The 27,291-nt window shown below is 27.8% G+C and overlaps 1 long non-coding RNA gene across 1 annotated transcript in view; it reads left to right on the top strand.

The window, feature by feature from the left end:
• Positions 1-211: 211 nt before the first annotated feature.
• The window catches only part of LOC147806075 (uncharacterized), a 163,039-nt gene continuing 135,959 nt past the window's right edge, over positions 212-27,291 (top strand). Inside the window, exon 1 of the long non-coding RNA XR_015428705.1 lies at positions 212-27,291. This exon is cut by the window's right edge and continues 33,686 nt beyond it. This is a non-coding gene — a long non-coding RNA (uncharacterized LOC147806075).

Here is a 27,291-nt window from a genome sequence, read left to right as displayed (position 1 = left end):
TTATTAGGAAACAAAAATTATGAATTAGAATTATGCATTATAAATTATGAATCAGAATTATTTGTTTTAGAAATTATTTGTTTTGTGTTTATTCTTTTAATTAATAAAACTTAATATTATAAATTTTTTTTTATTTAAAATGAAAAATTTAAAGGAAAAAAAACTTTTTTCCTTAGCTTTCTTATTGACATTAAAATTTTAACTTAGTTATAATATCAATTAAATGCATATATTTAATAGAAAGAAAAAATGTATATTTCTGATGTAAACGATCGATTCAATATTACGTTATGCAGTAGAGAAAAGATGTTTCTAGATGCATAGGAAACTCATTGCGCATGCGTATTTTTCATTGCGAGACCCTGACAACTACGTAGTAGCCAGTTTACTCCTGCTCAATTTTATGTTTACGCTGCAAATAATCTTGTTTTTTATTTCCTTTAAATTTAGGATAATATAACATCATTATAGGCATAAAAAAGTTAAATTACTTATCAAATATAATTAAAAAAGTGATTTGATGCTTCGTGATCAGATATGAAAGCAAATATTAAATGAATAATCATAGTAATAGTATCGAACTATTTGCAGCTTTTTGCTTAAGAATACAGAGGGAAGTCTTTTTTAGTCTATAAAAGTGCCAGGGTTGCTGTTTGGATTAATAAGAGTTGTTTACTTCATGTCACTTTGTATGGAACGAGTATTATTCCTTAGCGACTGATTTGTGTCTGTCGCATCGGGTAAGTATTGGTATAGGTTGGGGTAAGTAGAAAATTTTATTTCTTGTGAAGAAAATTAAATTAAGGTTAGTCAAGCTATAGAATTTTAACTTATTGATAGATTATTCTTAATGGTCGAATGCTGTAATATAGCATGGCTTACTTATTTTGATGTTTTGTTTATGCATCAACTCCTAACTCTATCCTTGCCCTGATTAATTATTTCGGAGCACCATAGTCTTAGTCAAGAAATGATTTATAAAATTCACTAGTTTTTAAAAAGTTTTTCTACCTTTATTGTAATAAATAGAATGTACTTGAATACTATTGTATTGCAAATGAACTGTAATTGCTAAGCATGTTTATGTTTTCATTTAATGTTCCTTAGTGCTCCATTTAATATTGAGCGTTATTAGTTATAGCTTGGAATAAGTTCCTTTTTATTTATTTTACCTAGATCTTGCACAATGCTGAAACGTTTTCGTTTTTACAGATTTCTACTTGTGTTCTTGCTAAAATGTTTACACCTTAATAGATATGCTGTTTACAATTTCTAATGCACCCGATTGTGAAATATGCAGTGCGCACTTACGTCGCTTTGGTTCAATGTTTGTTATGGTGAACTAGTATCGTTTGTAAAATTTTTATTCTTTTTTTTGCTACGATAATAGAATGCACAATTACTTACAATGAATAATATTTACAGATTAAACTAGGTTATGATTTCTTGAAATTTGGTTGTATTACGAAGTATAATAGCTTAGAAATGTGGATCCCCCTCCCTCCTATGCAAATGGATGGAAATGCCAAAAACTTTACAATGAATTGGTTTGATGAAATATATTTAAATTTTTGTTTAATCAATTTTATCAATATATTCTTAGAAACACGTATTTTTTTAAAAAAAATTTGCACTCTTGTTTAGGTGTAAGACTGATATTTTAAGTGGGCGTTATTGTGGATCAATGCTGATAAATATGATCAGAGTAACACCAACACCAGCGCTGTATTGATTTGAATTTTCCTTTATAAGAGTCAATTATGGAGTGAAGGAGAAAAAAATCGGTGATATTTTGTAAATTATGATTTTTTCTAAAATTGAGATTCAGATTTTATTCCTTTTGTTAAACTATAAAAATGTGTGCTATTTTGTATACTGCTATAATTAAGAAATGATATATTTGTTAACTGCAGTATATTTAGGCTGCAAAAATATTCTTCCACAGTCTATTTTCAGTTTTCAATAAGTCTGGTTTTATACTTCCCTGTCTGAATAGAGATAAATGCCTGACGTAAGACCGTTATCTGTCATTTGGTTACCGTAAAACAGCTGAATAAAAAGTATGGAGGTGTTGCATACTGAGCCACTGTCCCATTTTTGTGTATCAATATTTCCGTTGTTGGTATGTAATGCGTGATAAAATTTGTGGTTTTATTCATCAACTTTTCTGTTTACATTTTCTTCGTTTGCTTATTATTACATGGTAATTTAATTGTAGTTATAGTATTTTAACATGCCTTATTCTTTTGTGGACGTGTATATATTTCAATAACGTAGCGTTTTCATTTCATTTAATTGTGGGTTATAAGTTATGTGTTTTTAAAATGAGTGATTTTTAATGATTTTTCATTTTTAAACGTATATTTTGTTTTTCTGGGGTTTATCCCCATAATCACTTTAATTTTGCAGAAGTAACAAATATGAAGCACCAATAAAGTATGAAGTGCCGCTGATAATCTCTTTTAACTGAGTGTGAAATGAAATAGTTCCCTATCCTCTGAAATGTTGAATATCTCTTATTCTTCCTTGTATTTGAGAAAGGTTAAAATATTCTATGGGTATGTTTACTCTTCAAGAGATAGAACTTATGCTATGAAAAATATGTACAAGAATTATCCATAATGCCATCTGTTCTAAAAATTGAAATGCTTTTTGCTTCGTTTCCTTCTTGTAAATATTTTTACAGAAAATTAAGAAAATGCCTTTTCTAAGCATGCAGTCTTTAAGCTCTGAAACAAAAAATAAAGGAGAAATTAAAGATCAAGATGTCAAGTAAACAGTATTATAAACTTTACTTTGATAAATTCCATTCATTTGCGACTTTTGGGATGACTGCCCCTCTTGTTAATATTATCATTTTGCAGGTTAGTTGAAGTTGAGTCTAGTTATACAACTGTTAAAATGAAAATAATGGCAGTCTGGTTGTAACTACAACATAGCTGTAGATGCTGTTTTGATTCTTATGAAATCTAACTGCTGAAATATTGGTCTACTGGAACGATATTTAATTTCAAATGTCTATCGGCAAGGAATTTGCTATGGAAATGTGGTTACTAAGGAGTATTTAGCATATTTTATTCAATTTTTAGTTTCTTGTGTTAAGATTTAAAACTGATTGTTATAAATTTTTATTTAGGTGTTCGTGGTAATTTTAAAAACCGCTCGCAAACATAACTAATGTTGAAGGATATGTTACAAGAATTAAGTTTGAATCTTAATTGCTGGATTGTGGTGGGGGAGAAAGAAATTTAAAGGACTCATCATGTGGTATACATTACATGTAAATTATAGTAAAATTTTGTTTTTTAATGTAATAAGTTTCTTTGGCATAGTTTAAAAATATTAGGTGCATCATTTGCCAATCTTTTTATTAAAATGTTTCTATTTAATATGCAATTAAATATTTATAATCTAGCATTTAACTGATGTTTGTGCTGACAGCTATCAGAGATACTTGGCTTGTTTAGCTATCTCTCAATTACATATAGTTAATACATAAGTTTTCTTCATATTGCATTATTATGAAATGTTTATTAAGCTTTGTACTGATATCTACTCTTTCTAATAAATAAGTGAACCATTTAAAATTTTCTAGAGATACTATTAGTATCTACTACATTAATTGAATTAACCAATGTCGATATGTTGTGTTAGCTAAATTATTTGCAGGCATCTTGCGTCTGAATGCAGTCCTTGTTTGCTTCCATATCCCCTTACTTGATGTGCCTCAAAAGTTCTAACTGTACTGTCCGAGTGCGAACAAGAGGTACCTTCGTCATGTCCTGCAGTTAAATCTCACTGTTATCCATGATTTGAGTCCTTCGGAAAGGAGCATCTACTTCTGATAGTTGGGGTTTTGCTGATATGGAGTATCTGCTTTCTTTTACCCTTTATATCATATAAATTTTATTAAACCTTAGTTACCAGCAATTTTCCCCTTCCTTTAGGTTACAATGAAAATTGCTTTAGAGATAAATGAAATTAAGTCTATTATGATTCTTATTGGTAATGCTGGAAACAGGAATAGGAGAATGAAAACTCATCAAGAAATTTGACCTGTGGTATATTTTTAAAATTTTTGATCATGTTTATGTCTTAGGTTAATATTGATTTGATATGTTAAATGATTTAGGATCTTGTGCTGCATAAGCTGATCCTGTTTTATCCTTGCTCATCTTTAATAGTTGATTAAAATTGGTCTATTAAACTATTTTGATTAATTTCAGTTTGAGATTTTTGTGTTAACTGTTTTACTTTGTCCATAATTTTTCATTAAAAGAAAACTGGTACAATTTTTGTTATCTAACCCCTTGTCGATATGCTCTTTTGTGAAGAATATTTTCAGGCTTTCCTCCTAGATCCTTGATTACAAGAGTAAACTTAATTGCGTTCGTATCATTTCAATTTCTTGAGTGGTAGAAGAGGATATCTTTTCTCGCTTTATAAGACGTTACTACATCAGAAGTTTCCTATTAAGACTGACCTAGGCTAAAAATCAGTATAAATTTTCTTATTTTCCTTTCAAGTTTTTTAATTCTTTCAATGAGAGATTCAAAAATTTTTCCTTTTTAGGTTATTTAAGAAACCATAAATCATTAACATACCAGGTGTTTATTTGGAAAATTAAGTTTATTGTCAGATCATAAATTCATCAACCTTATATAGTTCATGGAGTAGCTGAGAGAAAAAGGCTGAAAGAAAGGTTCTCAAGTGGTATATCAGTTTAAAATTCTGATTTTTTTCTTTAGAAAAATACTGTAGATTTATGCTTTTAACTTGAAAACTAAGAAAGAGATCTTAAGCTAGAGTAGCTGATCTTTAAATAAAATTCATGTCATTAAAATTTTTTAATACATTGCTTTTTAATCTAAGAAATAAAAAATTTAGCTATTATTAATAATGCTACTTGCATTCCATTTATTTTTAACGTATTATGTTCAAAAGCTTTCTCTAATACCTGAATTTTTCCCTAGAATTGTATTGGTGTTAGAAAACAAATGCTATTTGCAGGGTTCTGTCAGCAGCTGCTTATAATCTGGGTAACTCTACATTTGGGCCAGTTATATTGTATCTTTCTCTGCCAGTTATCCTTTAATGAATTGTCTCGTGAGCCAGCTGTCTTGTTGGAAAGTCCTCAAAGAATACCCAAAAAATCAACTTCAACTTAGTTCTGAGTGATTGATTTTATCAACTTCGGCTTACGTCAACTCTATCAAAGTGTCAGCAACTAAGTATCAAAAATTAACATTTTTAAAACTCCAATTCAGAATTAAATTTTGTAAAGTTATTTTTAATTATCTGCATAATTTAGTCTAAAGTTTTGTTTTATGCATTTTATCAAATTAATTAAAAAGACATAACTTATAAAATTACCTGGCAGGTATTCATTCTCAAAATAGTTTAATGAAATCCATTCAATTACAGTGAATATTCATCCCCAAAGTTCAAGAAAATCCGTAGCTCATTTCTTTCTGGTTAGTGTTACAAGATATCTTTTCATCATTATCCGTGAAGGTCCTACTTGGACTATGTGCTATTAAACTTCATCCTTCCATTTGTCGAATCATCCATTTGTGTGTGACCCTCTTAACAGTTTTACTCGTCCGAAGTGCCTTATGTCTTTAAATTTGCTCGCCAACTTCATGTTTATCGTGAACTGAACTATACGTTTGAAAACTTCAATATACATATTGGACTTCCGCAACTTTGTTACAATTAAAAATGGTTGTTAAAATTAGAGTATGATTAAAAATGACTACCAACGGTTTTGTTTACATTATCATTGTGCAAGGATTTAAATGTAGTTATACTGTGATATCCTAGTTACAAATAACTAGCGTAAATAAATCTTGTAAATAAGATTAATAAAATCTGATTTATTTTATTAATAATTGTGTCTTTGTAAATTAATCATCTTAAGTAAGCAGTGAATTTGGTCAATTTACATCTAATTTGATTTTAAGACTTGTGGTAGTGGTGTAGGTCCCCTTATTCACTGCTTAAAATGAAGGTTGAAAGGTAGGTAGTAATTTAAAATTGAGCTCTCACGATATGTCTTAATATTTGAGTTAGTTTATCCAAATTCGAAATATATTAGTAATATATTACATGAAAGGCTTTCGTGAGGGTTGAATGGTATTACAATTTTTTCTTCTATTTAAAACTGTTCTGTATTATTCCACCTAAGTAAGATTATTGCCATGTAAGACAAATTAAGAAATTGAATAAGTTAATGTAAGGCATTAGCCCGAACAGAGAAGATCAAATTTATCAAAATAACTACATATTGTATTATGTGGATAACCTGGTTTTAATAAATCTAAATATTTCTTAGGTTTTAATAAAATTGAGTTAACAAAAGTTGATACAATGATAATAAGATGGAATCAATTCATAGTAAATAAGTAATTAATTCATAGTAAATAGGTAATTATAAGAATCTTTAAAATATTATAAGTGAGTGATGCTAATTAGATTTGTCTCGAAACTTAAAACTTCCTCTTAACCATTAAAAAAAATATGTTTAGAGTTGAACCAAGTGTATATAAAATTTTTCACTAATAGTGAATTTTGAGATCAAATGATAAGTCTTATGATTTAGTCTTAAGGTTTTTAAGGGTGACCTTTCATTGTAAGTTCCAAATTGAGTTAACCCTAATGACTTCATCTTGTTAATTCCATTTATTGTGTAAGTTGGTAATACCGCTTATCTTGCCTAACAAATAATAAGTGTTCTGATATTTTTGTTTCAAATATTTCTCTATGAAAGTGTGGCATTTGTTTATGAAAAGAAATTAACTAGTGTTTCACTATCCATTAAAATTGTGATATGAGAGTGGCTTTTACCATTATTTCGTGATTGAATATTTATTTTTTTAAATATTCACCACAATTTTGTGGTTTTTATTAATTTGGCTTAGTAACTTTATGCTAAGATTATTAGATGTTTTCTAAAAACTATGCTTTGTGAAAGTGTTCTTTTGTTAGAAATAACTAAAAGTTGTGACCTAATTGATTAGAAAGTTAGACTTTAGGAAAAAGTAGGAGTTGTGTGGCCCTCTATACCTTTTCATCGTAATAATATAATTTTATTAATTAATATTATATAATTTTAAGATTTTGAAGATTGAAATGAGTACCGATATGTTTTGCTTTTGTTAGTTAGAAAATTCGTTGTTACCCTATCTATGAGAAACTCACCTTGGTATGCAAACAATAAATTAAATTTAAAAAGCCTTGCATTGAACCAGTTTAAGGTGAAAGCAATTATAAGACATATGTTATGAGTGTTTTCTAATATTGAGTAAATTCAGATTTTTAGTGGTTTTGAAGTGTGTAATTAAGTATTTTGATTGTCAACGAATTAAATTACCCCCTGCTGAAGTGTTTCTTCTGTAAAATGAAATGCAGTAGTATGAATCTAGCTATTTGAAAGTGTGCCCAATAAAATTATTAAATTGAATCGTGACCCTGTTCTACCTTTTCATTGTATAAATGAAAGATCGAAATGAATAAGTACTTAAATTAAAAGTATCTTTGAAAATAGTTAAATTCATAATGTGATTGGTACTTTTAAGTTAGTGTTAATATTGCTACAGAATATAATTTAAAGAAAGCTTTTCAAAATTTCAGGAAATTATTAACTAGACAATATAAAAAAGAATTCTTTATTTTTAAAGTAGCCTTGAAATAGTTCAAATTGATGAAGTCAAAGATCAATTGAAAGTCTTAGCAATGGATATTTTGGCAGTAGATTTCGAAAATTTAGTAATATTTTAATGTAAGCCAGCTTGACAAGGAACAATGATAAATCTTCTGATATTCTTATTTAAAATATAATTCCACTGTGAAGGAGAGCTTTTTTTGAAATAGTTACCTATCATTAAGAAAGAGTTACCTTAGTGAGAAGTTTACCTGAAAATTTTAAATTCAGAGATTTGTGATCATAAACCCTTATTAAATCGTACGAATGAATGCAAGATGTTCAAAATTCTTAAATACTAAGTTTTTTTTGGAAGATTAAATTCGTGTCATAATTTTTAAGAGACTTTTCAAGATTTTTACAGAGAGGTTATCCAAATTTGCATAAATTAGTAAATTGATAATTCGTCAGCGAAATTTAATTAAACAATACATTTTCTCCACATTTGAAGCAAAACTGGAATAAATGAATTCCTTAGTTTTAAACATTCTCGAGATAGCCAAAATAAAAGTTTGAAGGTATTTATAGTTTTACTTAATGGTATTATAATATTTAATTTGATCAAGATATTAAACTTGGCAACGTAAAATCACGAATCTTCTGATATTCTTTACGAAATATAATTTCACCGAAAAAGCGTTGCTTGTATAAGCAGTACATGCTACAAAGTTGTGTGATTATCGTTAAGAAATTTCCACCTTCACACAACATTAGAATGTTTGAATTTTGAATATAATTATACTGCGTTTGTTCTTGTGGTTTTAAAATACAGTAGCTTGTTAGTGAATTGAGATCATTGATAATTATTCAAATTTCGTAGTATGCTGCTAAAGTGTAGCTGATGTTGGGGATACAAGGGTGACCTTGGTAAAGTGAGACCCTAATCCCCATATACAACGTTTAAGTGAAAGTAAATTGATTAAGTTCTAAAAATTGTAAGTATCTTTGTAATTGTAAGTTCATGGATATTTCAAGTTTGTGGAACTAGTTCACAGTAATTTGGATAACCACTAAAATTTAGAGAACTTTTAACTAGTCTTTGAAATAACTATGAATAAACTAATCTTTTAAAGAAAACTTAAAAATGGTCAAAATCAATGGTAATGGTCTCCGCAAAAGTTAAAAAGCATTTGTTATGGGTAAGTAGATTTCGAAAATTGAGTGAGTTAATGAATGCGACCTGTTATTCTTATTTTAGATTTTTTTTCACTGCTAAAGTGTAGCTTTTATTATTGATTTAAAATTAAGTGTAGTATGCACCGAAATATAAGAAACTTTGTCTTTAGTTAAAATTGATAGAGAAAAGTGTGACCCTAATCCCCTTCTTCACGGCATAAATGAGTATTTTAATTCCTTAAATATAAGTATATTAGAAAGTACAGAAATTCATCATGTCTATAATATAATTGAAATGTGACCCTGTTCTTTTTCATTGTCTAAACAAATTAATCGAAATTTTGAAGAGTATAAATAGAGATTTTTATGAGTCATTTTAAAATAGAATGAATTAGTAAATTGACGAAAGTATGACGACAAATCATGATAGATATTCAGATATTTTTTTCACTGCTATAGTGTTTGAACCTAACTATGAAAAAGTGTGCCCTTAGTTAAAATCGTAAAAGCGTGAGAAGTGTGACCCTTATCCCAATTTTCATCGGTTAAATGAATAAGAAAAATAAAGGTTAATTTTTTAGTTATAAATATATTTGAAAGCAAATAAATTCATAATGTCATCTAAATTTTGAGGTTTTCGAGGTGTTTATGAGTAGTTTCAAAATAAGAAAAAATTGGTAATTTAAAAAAGTTTCAAGATTAACGACCTATCATTAGGAGTAGTATGAACCTTACTATAATAAAGTGTTTCCTGAGTGAAAAGTTTAAAATTGAGAGAAGTGTGACCGTGTTCCTTTTCTTCGTATCATCGTATGTGATTAAATTTTAAATGTCATCAATATTTGAGGTTTTTATTTATTAGTGGTTTAAAGCAATTGAAATGCTATATAGAGTTGTGTGGCCCTGTTGATTTTCATCGTTTAAGTTAAGGTGATTATATTATAACGTCTTCGTGATTTTGAGGTAGTGAAGGTTTTAGTTATAGAGGTTGTTTTACGAGCAATTTTAAAAAATATAATTGTATTTAAGAGTGTGATTCTGTTGATTATCATCGTATAAGCAAAGTAAACGTCATTAATTTTTAAAGCCAACGAAAAATTGAGGTTTTGAAGGTATTGATATTAAGATTTTTAAAGAGTAGTTTTAAAATAGTGTAAATTGGTAATTTGATAATGAATCAAGATTGAGGACTTATCATGATAGATATTCCGATTTTTTTTTCACTGCTAAAGTGTAGCTTTTATTATTGATTTAAAATTAAGTGTAGTATGCACCGAAATATAAGAAACTTTGTCTTTAGTTAAAATTGATAGAGAAAAGTGTGACTCTAATCCCCTTCTTCACGGCATAAATGAGTATTTTAATTCCTTAATTATAAGTATATTTGAAAGTTCAGAAGTTCATCATGTCTATAATATAATTGAAGTGTGACCCTGTTCTTTTTCATTGTCTAAGCAAATTAATCGAAATTTTGAAGAGTATAAATAGAGGTTTTTATGAGTCATTTTAAAATAGAATGAATTAGTAATTTGACGAAAGTATGACGACAAATCATGATAGATATTCAGATATTTTTTTCACTGCTATAGTGTTTGAACCTAACTATGAAAAAGTGTGCCCTTAGTTAAAATCGTAAAAGCGTGAGAAGTGTGACCCTTATCCCAATTTTCGTCGGTTAAATGAATAAGAAAAATAAAGGTTAATTTTTTAGTTATAAATATATTTGAAAGCAAATAAATTCATAATGTCATCTAAATTTTGAGGTTTTTGAGGTGTTTATGAGTAGTTTCAAAATAAGAAAAAATTGGTAATTTGAAAAAGTTTCAAGATTGACGACCTATCATTAGGAGTAGTATGAACCTTACTATGAAAAAGTGTTTCCTGAGTGAAAAGTTTAAAATTGAGAGAAGTGTGACCCTGTTCCTTTTCATCGTATAAAATCGTATCATCGTATGTGATTAAATTTTAAATGTCATCTATATTTGAGCTTTTTTTTATTAAGTGGTTTAAAGCAATTGAAATGCTATATAGAGTTGTGTGACCCTGTTGATTTTCATCGTTTAAGTTAAGGTGATTATATTATAACGTCTTCGTGATTTTGAGGTAGTGAAGATTATAGTTATAGAGGTTGTTTTACGAGCAATTTTAAAAAATTGAATTGTATTTAAGAGTGTGACCCTGTTGATTATCATCGTATAAACAAAGTAAACGTCATTAATTTTTAAAGCTAACGAAAAATGGAGGTTTTGAAGGTATTGATATTAAGATTTTTAAAGAGTAGTTTTAAAATAGTGTAAATTGGTAATTTGATAATGAATCAAGATTGAGGACGTATCATGATAGATATTCCGATTTTTTTTTCACTGCTAAAGTGTAGCTTTTCTTATTGATTTAAAATTAAGTGTAGTATGCACCGAAATATAAGAAACTTTGTCTTTAGTTAAAATTGATAGAGAAAAGTGTGACCCTAATCCCCTTCTTCACGGCATAAATGAGTATTTTAATTCCTTAATTATAAGTATATTTGAAAGTACAGAATTTCATCATGTCTATAATATAATTGAAGTGTGACCCTGTTCTTTTTCATTGTCTAAGCAAATTAATCGAAATTTTGAAGAGTATAAATAGAGGTTTTTATGAGTCATTTTAAAATAGAATGAATTAGTAATTTGACGAAAGTATGATGACAAATCATGATAGATATTCAGATATTTTTTTCACTGCTATAGTGTTTGAACCTAACTATGAAAAAGTGTGCCCTTAGTTAAAATCGTAAAAGCGTGAGAAGTGTGACCCTTATCCCAATTTTCATCGGTTAAATGAATAAGAAAAATAAAGGTTAATTGTTTAGTTATAAATATATTTGAAAGCAAATAAATTCATAATGTCATCTAAATTTTGAGGTTTTCGAGGTGTTTATGAGTTGTTTCAAAATAAGAAAAAATTGGTAATTTGAAAAAGTTTCAAGATTGACGACCTATCATTAGGAGTAGTATGAACCTTACTATGAAAAAGTGTTTCCTGAGTGAAAAGTTTAAAATTGAGAGAAGTGTGACCCTGTTCCTTTCCATCGTATAAAATCGTATCATCGTATGTGACTATATTTTAAATGTCATCTATATTTGAGGTTTTTATTTATTAGTGGTTTAAAGCACTTGAAATGCTATATAGAGTTGTGTGGCCCTGTTGATTTTCATCGTTTAAGTTAAGGTGATTATATTATAACGTCTTCGTGATTTTGAGGTAGTGAAGGTTTTAGTTATAGAGGTTGTTTTACGAGCAATTTTAAAAAATATAATTGTATTTAAGAGTGTGACCCTGTTGATTATCATCGTATAAACAAAGTAAACGTCATTAATTTTTAAAGCTAACGAAAAATGGAGGTTTTGAAGGTATTGATATTAAGATTTTTAAAGAGTTGTTTTAAAATAGTGTAAATTGGTAATTTGATAATGAATCAAGATTGAGGACGTATCATGATAGATATTCCGATTTGTTTTTCACTGCTAAAGTGTAGCTTTTATTATTGATTTAAAATTAAGTGTAGTATGCACCTAAATATAAGAAACTTTGTCTTTAGTTAAAATTGATAGAGAAAAGTGTGACCCTAATCCCCTTCTTCACGGCATAAATGAGTATTTTAATTCCTTAATTATAAGTATATTTGAAAGTACAGAAATTCATCATGTCTATAATATAATTGAAGTGTGACCCTGTTCTTTTTCATTGTCTAAGCAAATTAATCGAAATTATGAAGAGTATAAATAGAGGTTTTTATGAGTCATTTTAAAATAGAATGAATTAGTAATTTGACGAAAGTATGACGACAAATCATGATAGATATTCAGATATTTTTTTCACTGCTATAGTGTTTGAACCTAACTATGAAAAAGTGTGCCCTTAGTTAAAATCGTAAAAGCGTGAGAAGTGTGACCCTTATCCCAATTTTCATCGGTTAAATGAATAAGAAAAGTAAAGGTTAATTTTTTAGTTATAAATATATTTGAAAGCAAATAAATTCATAATGTCATCTAAATTTTGAGGTTTTCGAGGTGTTTATGAGTAGTTTCAAAGTAAGAAAAAATTGGTAATTTAAAAAAGTTTCAAGATTAACGACCTATCATTAGGAGTAGTATGAACCTTACTATGAAAAAGTGTTTCCTGAGTGAAAAGTTTAAAATTGAGAGAAGTGTGACCTTGTTTCTTTTCATCGTATTCTCATCGTATGTGATTAAATTTTAAATGTCATCAATATTTGAGGTTTTTATTTATTAGTGGTTTAAAGCAATTGAAATGCTATATAGAGTTGTGTGGCCCTGTTGATTCTCATCGTTTAAGTTAAGGTGATTATATTTATAACGTCTTCGTGATTTTGAGGTAGTGAAGGTTTTAATTATAGAGGTTGTTTTACGAGCAATTTAAAAAAATTGAATTGTATTTAAGAGTGTGACCCTGTTGATTACCATCGTATAAGTAAAGTAAACGTCATTAATTTATAAAGCCAACGAAAAATTAAGGTTTTGAAGGTATTGATATTAAGATTTTTAATGAGTAGTTTTAAAATAGTGTAAATTGGTAATTTGATAATGAATCAAGATTGAGGACGTATCATGATAGATATTCAGATTTTTTTTTTCACTGCTAAAGTGTAGCTTTTATTATTGATTTAAAATTAAGTGTAGTATGCACCGAAATATAAGAAACTTTGTCTTTAGTTTAAATTGATAGAGAAAAGTGTGACCCTAATCCCCTTCTTCACGGCATAAATGAGTATTTTAATTCCTTAATTATAAGTATATTTGAAAGTACAGAAATTCATCATGTCTATAATATAATTGAAGTGTGACCCTGTTCTTTTTCATTGTCTAAGCAAATTAATCGAAATTTTGAAGAGTATAAATAGAGGTTTTTATGAGTCATTTTAAAATAGAATGAATTAGTAATTTGACGAAAGTATGACGACAAATCATGATAGATATTCAGATATTTTTTTCACTGCTATAGTGTTTGAACCTAACTATGAAAAATTGTGTCCTTAGTTAAAATCGTAAAAGCGTGAGAAGTGTGACCCTTATCCCAATTTTCATCGGTTAAATGAATAAGAAAAATAAAGGTTAATTTTTTAGTTATAAATATATTTGAAAGCAAATAAATTCATAATGTCATCTAAATTTTGAGGTTTTTGAGGTGTTTATGAGTAGTTTCAAAATAAGAAAAAATTGGTAATTTGAAAAAGTTTCAAGATTGACGACCTATCATTAGGAGTAGTATGAACCTTACTATGAAAAAGTGTTTCCTGAGTGAAAAATTTAAAATTGAGAGAAGTGTAACCCTGTTCCTTTTCTTCGTATCATCGTATTTTCATCGTATGTGATTAAATTTTAAATGTCATCAATATTTGAGGTTTTTATTTATTAGTGGTTTAAAGCAATTGAAATGCTATATAGAGTTGTGTGGCCCTGTTGATTTTCATCGTTTAAGTTAAGGTGATTATATTTATAACGTCTTCGTGATTTTGAGGTAGTGAAGGTTTTAGTTATAGAGGTTGTTTTACGAGCAATTTAAAAAAATTGAATTGTATTTAAGAGTGTGACCCTGTTGATTATCATCGTATAAGCAAAGTAAACGTCATTAATTTATAAAGCCAACGAAAAATTAAGGTTTTGAAGGTATTGATATTAAGATTTTTAAAGAGTAGTTTTAAAATAGTGTAAATTGGTAATTTGATAATGAATCAAGATTGAGGACGTATCGTGATAGATATTCAGATTTTTTTTTTCACTGCTAAAGTGTAGCTTTTATTATTGATTTAAAATTAAGTGTAGTATGCACCGAAATATAAGAAACTTTGTCTTTAGTTAAAATTGATAGAGAAAAGTGTGACCCTAATCCCCTTCTTCACGGCATAAATGAGTATTTTAATTCCTTAATTATAAGTATATTTGAAAGTACAGAAATTCATCATGTCTATAATATAATTGAAGTGTGACCTTGTTCTTTTTCATTGTCTAAGCAAATTAATCGAAATTTTGAAGAGTATAAATAGAGGTTTTTATGAGTCATTTTAAAATAGAATGAATTAGTAATTTGACGAAAGTATGACGACAAATCATGATAGATATTCAGATATTTTTTTCACTGCTATAGTGTTTGAACCTAACTATGAAAAAGTGTGGCGTTAGTTAAAATCGTAAAAGCGTGAGAAGTGTGACCCTTATCCCAATTTTCATCGGTTAAATGAATAAGAAAAATAATGGTTAATTTTTTAGTTATAAATATATTTGAAAGCAAATAAATTCATAATGTCATCTAAATTTTGAGGTTTTCGAGGTGTTTATGAGTAGTTTCAAAATAAGAAAAAATTGGTAATTTAAAAAAGTTTCAAGATTAACGACCTATCATTAGGAGTAGTATGAACCTTACTATGAAAAAGTGTTTCCCTCAGTGAAAAGTTTAAAATTGAGAGAAGTGTGACCCTGTTCCTTTTCTTCGTGTCATCGTTTTTTCATCGTATGTGATTAAATTTTAAATGTCATCAATATTTGAGGTTTTTATTTATTAGAGGTTTAAAGCAATTGAAATGCTATATAGAGTTGTGTGGCCCTGTTGATTTTCATCGTTTAAGTTAAGGTGATTATATTTATAACGTCTTCGTGATTTTGAGGTAGTGAAGGTTTTAGTTATAAAGGTTGTTTTACGAGTAATTTAAAAAAAATTGAATTGTATTTAAGAGTGTGACCCTGTTGATTATCATCGTATAAGCAAAGTAAACGTCATTAATTTATAAAGCCAACGAAAAATTGAGGTTTTGAAGGTATTGATATTAAGATTTTTAAAGAGTAGTTTTAAAATAGTGTAAATTGGTAATTTGATAATGAATCAAGATTGAGGACGTATCATGATAGATATTCCGATTTTTTTTTTCACTGCTAAAGTGTAGCTTTTATTATTGATTTAAAATTAAGTGTAGTATGCACCGAAATATAAGAAACTTTGTCTTTAGTTAAAATTGATAGAGAAAAGTGTGACCCTAATCCCCATCTTCACGGCATAAATGAGTATTTTAATTCCTTAATTATAAGTATATTTGAAAGTACAGAAATTCATCATGTCTATAATATAATTGAAGTGTGACCCTGTTCTTTTTCATTGTCTAAGCAAATTAATCGAAATTATGAAGAGTATAAATAGAGGTTTTTATGAGTCATTTTAAAATAGAATGAATTAGTAATTTGACGAAAGTATGACGACAAATCATGATAGATATTCAGATATTTTTTTCACTGCTATAGTGTTTGAACCTAACTATGAAAAAGTGTGCCCTTAGTTAAAATCGTAAAAGCGTGAGAAGTGTGACCCTTATCCCAATTTTCATCGGTTAAATGAATAAGAAAAGTAAAGGTTAATTTTTTAGTTATAAATATATTTGAAAGCAAATAAATTCATAATGTCATCTAAATTTTGAGGTTTTCGAGGTGTTTATGAGTAGTTTCAAAGTAAGAAAAAATTGGTAATTTAAAAAAGTTTCAAGATTAACGACCTATCATTAGGAGTAGTATGAACCTTACTATGAAAAAGTGTTTCCTGAGTGAAAAGTTTAAAACTGAGAGAAGTGTGACCTTGTTTCTTTTCATCGTATTCTCATCGTATGTGATTAAATTTTAAATGTCATCAATATTTGAGGTTTTTATTTATTAGTGGTTTAAAGCAATTGAAATGCTATATAGAGTTGTGTGGCCCCGTTGATTTTCATCGTTTAAGTTAAGGTGATTATATTTATAACGTCTTCGTGATTTTGAGGTAGTGAAGGTTTTAGTTATAGAGGTTGTTGTACGAGCAATTTAAAAAAATTGAATTGTATTTAAGAGTGTGACCCTGTTGATTACCATCGTATAAGCAAAGTAAACGTCATTAATTTATAAAGCCAACGAAAAATTAAGGTTTTGAAGGTATTGATATTAAGATTTTTAATGAGTAGTTTTAAAATAGTGTAAATTGGTAATTTGATAATGAATCAAGATTGAGGACGTATCATGATAGATATTCAGATTTTTTTTTTCACTGCTAAAGTGTAGCTTTTATTATTGATTTAAAATTAAGTGTAGTATGCACCGAAATATAAGAAACTTTGTCTTTAGTTAAAATTGATAGAGAAAAGTGTGACCCTAATCCCCTTCTTCACGGCATAAATGAGTATTTTAATTCCTTAATTATAAGTATATTTGAAAGTACAGAAATTCATCATGTCTATAATATAATTGAAGTGTGACCCTGTTCTTTTTCATTGTCTAAGCAAATTAATCGAAATTTTGAAGAGTATAAATAGAGGTTTTTATGAGTCATTTTAAAATAGAATGAATTAGTAATTTGACGAAAGTATGACGACAAATCATGATAGATATTCAGATATTTTTTTCACTGCTATAGTGTTTGAACCTAACTATGAAAAAGTGTGCCCTTAGTTAAAATCGTAAAAGCGTGAGAAGTGTGACCCTTATCCCAATTTTCATCGGTTAAATGAATAAGAAAAATAAAGGTTAATTTTTTAGTTATAAATATATTTGAAAGCAAATAAATTCATAATGTCATCTAAATTTTGAGGTTTTTGAGGTGTTTATGAGTAGTTTCAAAATAAGAAAAAATTGGTAATTTGAAAAAGTTTCAAGATTGACGACCTATCATTAGGAGTAGTATGAACCTTACTATGAAAAAGTGTTTCCTGAGTGAAAAATTTAAAATTGAGAGAAGTGTAACCCTGTTCCTTTTCTTCGTATCATCGTATTTTCATCGTATGTGATTAAATTTTAAATGTCATCAATATTTGAGGTTTTTATTTATTAGTGGTTTAAAGCAATTGAAATGCTATATAGAGTTGTGTGGCCCTGTTGATTTTCATCGTTTAAGTTAAGGTGATTATATTTATAACGTCTTCGTGATTTTGAGGTAGTGAAGGTTTTAGTTATAGAGGTTGTTTTACGAGCAATTTAAAAAAATTGAATTGTATTTAAGAGTGTGACCCTGTTGATTATCATCGTATAAGCAAAGTAAACGTCATTAATTTATAAAGCCAACGAAAAATTAAGGTTTTGAAGGTATTGATATTAAGATTTTTAAAGAGTAGTTTTAAAATAGTGTAAATTGGTAATTTGATAATGAATCAAGATTGAGGACGTATCGTGATAGATATTCAGATTTTTTTTTTCACTGCTAAAGTGTAGCTTTTATTATTGATTTAAAATTAAGTGTAGTATGCACCGAAATATAAGAAACTTTGTCTTTAGTTAAAATTGATAGAGAAAAGTGTGACCCTAATCCCCTTCTTCACGGCATAAATGAGTATTTTAATTCCTTAATTATAAGTATATTTGAAAGTACAGAAATTCATCATGTCTATAATATAATTGAAGTGTGACCTTGTTCTTTTTCATTGTCTAAGCAAATTAATCGAAATTTTGAAGAGTATAAATAGAGGTTTTTATGAGTCATTTTAAAATAGAATGAATTAGTAATTTGACGAAAGTATGACGACAAATCATGATAGATATTCAGATATTTTTTTCACTGCTATAGTGTTTGAACCTAACTATGAAAAAGTGTGGCGTTAGTTAAAATCGTAAAAGCGTGAGAAGTGTGACCCTTATCCCAATTTTCATCGGTTAAATGAATAAGAAAAATAATGGTTAATTTTTTAGTTATAAATATATTTGAAAGCAAATAAATTCATAATGTCATCTAAATTTTGAGGTTTTCGAGGTGTTTATGAGTAGTTTCAAAATAAGAAAAAATTGGTAATTTAAAAAAGTTTCAAGATTAACGACCTATCATTAGGAGTAGTATGAACCTTACTATGAAAAAGTGTTTCCCTCAGTGAAAAGTTTAAAATTGAGAGAAGTGTGACCCTGTTCCTTTTCTTCGTGTCATCGTTTTTTCATCGTATGTGATTAAATTTTAAATGTCATCAATATTTGAGGTTTTTATTTATTAGAGGTTTAAACCAATTGAAATGCTATATAGAGTTGTGTGGCCCTGTTGATTTTCATCGTTTAAGTTAAGGTGATTATATTTATAACGTCTTCGTGATTTTGAGGTAGTGAAGGTTTTAGTTATAAAGGTTGTTTTACGAGTAATTTAAAAAAAATTGAATTGTATTTAAGAGTGTGACCCTGTTGATTATCATCGTATAAGCAAAGTAAACGTCATTAATTTATAAAGCCAACGAAAAATTGAGGTTTTGAAGGTATTGATATTAAGATTTTTAAAGAGTAGTTTTAAAATAGTGTAAATTGGTAATTTGATAATGAATCAAGATTGAGGACGTATCATGATAGATATTCCGATTTTTTTTTTCACTGCTAAAGTGTAGCTTTTATTATTGATTTAAAATTAAGTGTAGTATGCACCGAAATATAAGAAACTTTGTCTTTAGTTAAAATTGATAGAGAAAAGTGTGACCCTAATCCCCATCTTCACGGCATAAATGAGTATTTTAATTCCTTAATTATAAGTATATTTGAAAGTACAGAAATTCATCATGTCTATAATATAATTGAAGTGTGACCCTGTTCTTTTTCATTGTCTAAGCAAATTAATCGAAATTATGAAGAGTATAAATAGAGGTTTTTATGAGTCATTTTAAAATAGAATGAATTAGTAATTTGACGAAAGTATGACGACAAATCATGATAGATATTCAGATATTTTTTTCACTGCTATAGTGTTTGAACCTAACTATGAAAAAGTGTGCCCTTAGTTAAAATCGTAAAAGCGTGAGAAGTGTGACCCTTATCCCAATTTTCATCGGTTAAATGAATAAGAAAAGTAAAGGTTAATTTTTTAGTTATAAATATATTTGAAAGCAAATAAATTCATAATGTCATCTAAATTTTGAGGTTTTCGAGGTGTTTATGAGTAGTTTCAAAGTAAGAAAAAATTGGTAATTTAAAAAAGTTTCAAGATTAACGACCTATCATTAGGAGTAGTATGAACCTTACTATGAAAAAGTGTTTCCTGAGTGAAAAGTTTAAAATTGAGAGAAGTGTGACCTTGTTTCTTTTCATCGTATTCTCATCGTATGTGATTAAATTTTAAATGTCATCAATATTTGAGGTTTTTATTTATTAGTGGTTTAAAGCAATTGAAATGCTATATAGAGTTGTGTGGCCCCGTTGATTTTCATCGTTTAAGTTAAGGTGATTATATTTATAACGTCTTCGTGATTTTGAGGTAGTGAAGGTTTTAGTTATAGAGGTTGTTGTACGAGCAATTTAAAAAAATTGAATTGTATTTAAGAGTGTGACCCTGTTGATTACCATCGTATAAGCAAAGTAAACGTCATTAATTTATAAAGCCAACGAAAAATTAAGGTTTTGAAGGTATTGATATTAAGATTTTTAATGAGTAGTTTTAAAATAGTGTAAATTGGTAATTTGATAATGAATCAAGATTGAGGACGTATCATGATAGATATTCAGATTTTTTTTTTCACTGCTAAAGTGTAGCTTTTATTATTGATTTAAAATTAAGTGTAGTATGCACCGAAATATAAGAAACTTTGTCTTTAGTTAAAATTGATAGAGAAAAGTGTGACCCTAATCCCCTTCTTCACGGCATAAATGAGTATTTTAATTCCTTAATTATAAGTATATTTGAAAGTACAGAAATTCATCATGTCTATAATATAATTGAAGTGTGACCCTGTTCTTTTTCATTGTCTAAGCAAATTAATCGAAATTTTGAAGAGTATAAATAGAGGTTTTTATGAGTCATTTTAAAATAGAATGAATTAGTAATTTGACGAAAGTATGACGACAAATCATGATAGATATTCAGATATTTTTTTCACTGCTATAGTGTTTGAACCTAACTATGAAAAAGTGTGCCCTTAGTTAAAATCGTAAAAGCGTGAGAAGTGTGACCCTTATCCCAATTTTCATCGGTTAAATGAATAAGAAAAATAAAGGTTAATTTTTTAGTTATAAATATATTTGAAAGCAAATAAATTCATAATGTCATCTAAATTTTGAGGTTTTTGAGGTGTTTATGAGTAGTTTCAAAATAAGAAAAAATTGGTAATTTGAAAAAGTTTCAAGATTGACGACCTATCATTAGGAGTAGTATGAACCTTACTATGAAAAAGTGTTTCCTGAGTGAAAAATTTAAAATTGAGAGAAGTGTGACCCTGTTCCTTTTCTTCGTATCATCGTATTTTCATCGTATGTGATTAAATTTTAAATGTCATCAATATTTGAGGTTTTTATTTATTAGTGGTTTAAAGCAATTGAAATGCTATATAGAGTTGTGTGGCCCTGTTGATTTTCATCGTTTAAGTTAAGGTGATTATATTTATAACGTCTTCGTGATTTTGAGGTAGTGAAGATTTTAGTTATAGAGGTTGTTTTACGAGCAATTTTAAAAAATTGAATTGTATTTAAGAGTGTGACCCTGTTGATTATCATCGTATAAGCAAAGTAAACGTCATTAATTTATAAAGCCAACGAAAAATTGAGATTTTGAAGGTATTGATATTAAGATTTTTTAAGAGTAGTTTTAAAATAGTGTAAATTGGTAATTTGATAATGAATCAAGATTGAGGACGTATCATGATAGATATTCAGATTTTTTTTTTCACTGCTAAAGTGTAGCTTTTATTATTGATTTAAAATTAAGTGTAGTATGCACCGAAATATAAGAAACTTTGTCTTTAGTTAAAATTGATAGAGAAAAGTGTGACCCTAATCCCCATCTTCACGGCATAAATGAGTATTTTAATTCCTTAATTATAAGTATATTTGAAAGTACAGAAATTCATCAGGTCTATAATATAATTAAAGTGTGACCATGTTCTTTTTCATTGTCTAAGCAAATTAATCGAAATTTTGAAGAGTATAAATAGAGGTTTTTATGAGTCATTTTAAAATAGAATGAATTAGTAATTTGACGAAAGTATGACGACAAATCATGATAGATATTCAGATATTTTTTTCACTGCTATAGTGTTTGAACCTAACTATGAAAAATTGTGCCCTTAGTTAAAATCGTAAAAGCGTGAGAAGTGTGACCCTTATCCCAATTTTCATCGGTTAAATGAATAAGAAAAGTAAAGGTTAATTTTTTAGTTATAAATATATTTGAAAGCAAATAAATTCATAATGTCATCTAAATTTTGAGGTTTTCGAGGTGTTTATGAGTAGTTTCAAAATAAGAAAAAATTGGTAATTTGAAAAAGTTTCAAGATTGACGACCTATCATTAGGAGTAGTATGAACCTTACTATGAAAAAGTGGTTCCTGAGTGAAAAGTTTAAAATTGAGAGAAGTGTGACATTGTTCCTTTTCATCGTATTTTATCGTATGTGATTAAATTTTAAATGTCATCAATATTTGAGGTTTTTATTTATTAGTGGTTTAAAGCAATTGAAATGCTATATAGAGTTTTGTGGCCCTGTTGATTTTCATCGTTTAAGTTAAGGTGATTATATTTATAACGTTTTCGTGATTTTGAGGTAGTGAAGGTTTTAGTTATAGAGGTTGTTTTACGAGCAATTTTAAAAAATTGAATTGTATTTAAGAGTGTGACCCTGTTGATTATCATCGTATAAATAAAGTAAAAATTGAGGTTTTGAAGGTATTGATATTAAGATTTTTAAAAAGTAGTTTTAAAATAGTGTAAATTGGTAATTTGATAATGAATCAAGATTGAGGACGTATCATGATAGATATTCCGATTTTTTTTTTCACTGCTAAAGTGTAGCTTTTCTTATTGATTTAAAATTAAGTGTAGTATGCACCGAAATATAAGAAACTTTGTCTTTAGTTAAAATTGATAGAGAAAAGTGTGACCCTAATCCCCTTCTTCACGGCATAAATGAGTATTTTAATTCCTTAATTATAAGTATATTTGAAAGTACAGAAATTCATCATGTCTATAATATAATTGAAGTGTGACCCTGTTCTTTTTCATTGTCTAAGCAAATTAATCGAAATTTTGAAGAGTATAAATAGAGGTTTTTATGAGTCATTTTAAAATAGAATGAATTAGTAATTTGACGAAAGTATGACGACAAATCATGATAGATATTCAGATATTTTTTTCACTGCTATAGTGTTTGAACCTAACTATGAAAAAGTGTGGCCTTAGTTTAATTCGTAAAAGCGTGAGAAGTGTGACCCTTATCCCAATTTTCATCGGTTCAATGAAACAGAAAAATAAAGGTTAATTTTTTAGTTAAAAAAATATATTTGAAAGCAAATAAATTCATAATGTCATCTAAATTTTGAGGTTTTCGAGGTGTTTATGAGTAGTTTCAAAATAAGAAAAAATTGGTAATTTGAAAAAGTTTCAAGATTGACGACCTATCATTAGGAGTAGTATGAACCTTACTATGAAAAAGTGGTTCCTGAGTGAAAAGTTTAAAATTGAGAGAAGTGTGACATTGTTCCTTTTCATCGTATTTTATCGTATGTGATTAAATTTTAAATGTCATCAATATTTGAGGTTTTTATTTATTAGTGGTTTAAAGCAATTGAAATGCTATATAGAGTTTTGTGGCCCTGTTGATTTTCATCGTTTAAGTTAAGGTGATTATATTTATAACGTTTTCGTGATTTTGAGGTAGTGAAGGTTTTAGTTATAGAGGTTGTTTTACGAGCAATTTTAAAAAATTGAATTGTATTTAAGAGTGTGACCCTGTTGATTATCATCGTATAAATAAAGTAAAAATTGAGGTTTTGAAGGTATTGATATTAAGATTTTTAAAAAGTAGTTTTAAAATAGTGTAAATTGGTAATTTGATAATGAATCAAGATTGAGGACGTATCATGATAGATATTCAGATTTTTTTTTTCACTGCTAAAGTGTAGCTTTTATTATTGATTTAAAATTAAGTGTAGTATGCACCGAAATATAAGAAACTTTGTCTTTAGTTAAAATTGATAGAGAAAAGTGTGACCCTAATCCCCTTCTTCACGGCATAAATGAGTATTTTAATTCCTTAATTATAAGTATATTTGAAAGTACAGAAATTCATCATGTCTATAATATAATTGAAGTGTGACCCTGTTCTTTTTCATTGTCTAAGCAAATTAATCGAAATTTTGAAGAGTATAAATAGAGGTTTTTATGAGTCATTTTAAAATAGAATGAATTAGTAATTTGACGAAAGTATGACGACAAATCATGATAGATATTCAGGTATTTTTTTCACTGCTATAGTGTTTGAACCTAACTATGAAAAAGTGTGCCCTTAGTTAAAATCGTAAAAGCGTGAGAAGTGTGACCCTTATCCCAATTTTCATCGGTTAAATGAATAAGAAAAATAAAGGTTAATTTTTTAGTTATAAATATATTTGAAAGCAAATAAATTCATAATGTCATCTAAATTTTGAGGTTTTTGAGGTGTTTATGAGTAGTTTCAAAATAAGAAAAAATTGGTAATTTGAAAAAGTTTCAAGATTGACGACCTATCATTAGGAGTAGTATGAACCTTACTATGAAAAAGTGTTTCCTGAGTGAAAAATTTAAAATTGAGAGAAGTGTGACCCTGTTCCTTTTCTTCGTATCATCGTATTTTCATCGTATGTGATTAAATTTTAAATGTCATCAATATTTGAGGTTTTTATTTATTAGTGGTTTAAAGCAATTGAAATGCTATATAGAGTTGTGTGGCCCAGTTGATTTTCATCGTTTAAGTTAAGGTGATTATATTTAAAACGTCTTCGTGATTTTGAGGTAGTGAAGATTTTAGTTATAGAGGTTGTTTTACGAGCAATTTTAAAAAATTGAATTGTATTTAAGAGTGTGACCCTGTTGATTATCATCGTATAAGCAAAGTAAACGTCATTAATTTATAAAGCCAACGAAAAATTGAGATTTTGAAGGTATTGATATTAAGATTTTTTAAGAGTAGTTTTAAAATAGTGTAAATTGGTAATTTGATAATGAATCAAGATTGAGGACGTATCATGATAGATATTCAGATTTTTTTTTTCACTGCTAAAGTGTAGCTTTTATTATTGATTTAAAATTAAGTGTAGTATGCACCGAAATATAAGAAACTTTGTCTTTAGTTAAAATTGATAGAGAAAAGTGTGACCCTAATCCCCATCTTCACGGCATAAATGAGTATTTTAATTCCTTAATTATAAGTATATTTGAAAGTACAGAAATTCATCAGGTCTATAATATAATTAAAGTGTGACCATGTTCTTTTTCATTGTCTAAGCAAATTAATCGAAATTTTGAAGAGTATAAATAGAGGTTTTTATGAGTCATTTTAAAATAGAATGAATTAGTAATTTGACGAAAGTATGACGACAAATCATGATAGATATTCAGATATTTTTTTCACTGCTATAGTGTTTGAACCTAACTATGAAAAATTGTGCCCTTAGTTAAAATCGTAAAAGCGTGAAAAGTGTGACCCTTATCCCAATTTTCATCGGTTAAATGAATAAGAAAAGTAAAGGTTAATTTTTTAGTTATAAATATATTTGAAAGCAAATAAATTCATAATGTCATCTAAATTTTGAGGTTTTCGAGGTGTTTATGAGTAGTTTCAAAGTAAGAAAAAATTGGTAATTTAAAAAAGTTTCAAGATTAACGACCTATCATTAGGAGTAGTATGAACCTTACTATGAAAAAGTGTTTCCTGAGTGAAAAGTTTAAAATTGAGAGAAGTGTGACCCTGTTCCTTTTCATCGTATAAAATCGTATCATCGTATGTGATTAAATTTTAAATGTCATCTATATTTGAGCTTTTTTTTTTATTAAGTGGTTTAAAGCAATTGAAATGCTATATAGAGTTGTGTGACCCTGTTGATTTTCATCGTTTAAGTTAAGGTGATTATATTTATAACGTCTTCGTGATTTTGAGGTAGTGAAGGTTTTAGTTATAGAGATTGTTTTACGAGCAATTTAAAAAAATTGAATTGTATTTAAGAGTGTGACCCTGTTGAGTATCATCGTATAAGCAAAGTAAACGTCATTAATTTATAAAGCCAACGAAAAATTGAGGTTTTGAAGGTATTGATATTAAGATTTTTAAAGAGTAGTTTTAAAATAGTGTAAATTGGTAATTTGATAATGAATCAAGATTGAGGACGTATCATGATAGATATTCCGATTTTTTTTTCACTGCTAAAGTGTAGCTTTTATTATTGATTTAAAATTAAGTGTAGTATGCACCTAAATATAAGAAACTTTGTCTTTAGTTAAAATTGATAGAAAAGTGTGACCCTTATCCCCTTCTTCACCGCATAAATGAGTATTTTAATTCCTTAATTATAAGTATATTTGAAAGTACAGAAATTCATCATGTCTATAATATAATTGAAGTGTGACCCTGTTCTTTTTCATTGTCTAAGCAAATTAATCGAAATTTTGAAGAGTATAAATAGAGGTTTTTATGAGTCATTTTAAAATAGAATGAATTAGTAATTTGACGAAAGTATGACGACAAATCATGATAGATATTCAGATATTTTTTTCACTGCTATAGTGTTTGAACCTAACTATGAAAAAGTGTGCCCTTAGTTAAAATCGTAAAAGCGTGAGAAGTGTGACCCTTATCCCAATTTTCATCGGTTCAATGAAACAGAAAAATAAAGGTTAATTTTTTAGTTATAAATATATTTGAAAGCAAATAAATTCATAATGTCATCTAAATTTTGAGGTTTTCGAGGTGTTTATGAGTAGTTTCAAAATAAGAAAAAATTGGTAATTTGAAAAAGTTTCAAGATTGACGACCTATCATTAGGAGTAGTATGAACCTTACTATGAAAAAGTGTTTCCTGAGTGAAAAATTTAAAATTGAGAGAAGTGTGACCCTGTTCCTTTTCTTCGTATCATCGTATTTTCATCGTATGTGATTAAATTTTAAATGTCATCAATATTTGAGGTTTTTATTTATTAGTGGTTTAAAGCAATTGAAATGCTATATAGAGTTGTGTGGCCCAGTTGATTTTCATCGTTTAAGTTAAGGTGATTATATTTAAAACGTCTTCGTGATTTTGAGGTAGTGAAGATTTTAGTTATAGAGGTTGTTTTACGAGCAATTTTAAAAAATTGAATTGTATTTAAGAGTGTGACCCTGTTGATTATCATCGTATAAGCAAAGTAAACGTCATTAATTTATAAAGCCAACGAAAAATTGAGATTTTGAAGGTATTGATATTAAGATTTTTTAAGAGTAGTTTTAAAATAGTGTAAATTGGTAATTTGATAATGAATCAAGATTGAGGACGTATCATGATAGATATTCAGATTTTTTTTTTCACTGCTAAAGTGTAGCTTTTATTATTGATTTAAAATTAAGTGTAGTATGCACCGAAATATAAGAAACTTTGTCTTTAGTTAAAATTGATAGAGAAAAGTGTGACCCTAATCCCCATCTTCACGGCATAAATGAGTATTTTAATTCCTTAATTATAAGTATATTTGAAAGTACAGAAATTCATCAGGTCTATAATATAATTAAAG

Source organism: Parasteatoda tepidariorum, chromosome 8, assembly GCF_982258835.1.
Source record: "Parasteatoda tepidariorum strain Cologne lab strain chromosome 8, Ptep-v5.0, whole genome shotgun sequence".
Classification (NCBI taxonomy): Eukaryota; Metazoa; Arthropoda; class Arachnida; order Araneae; family Theridiidae; genus Parasteatoda; species Parasteatoda tepidariorum.
The sequence above is the reverse complement of the archived record's forward strand: the minus strand, read 5'-3'. Positions and strand labels throughout refer to the sequence as shown.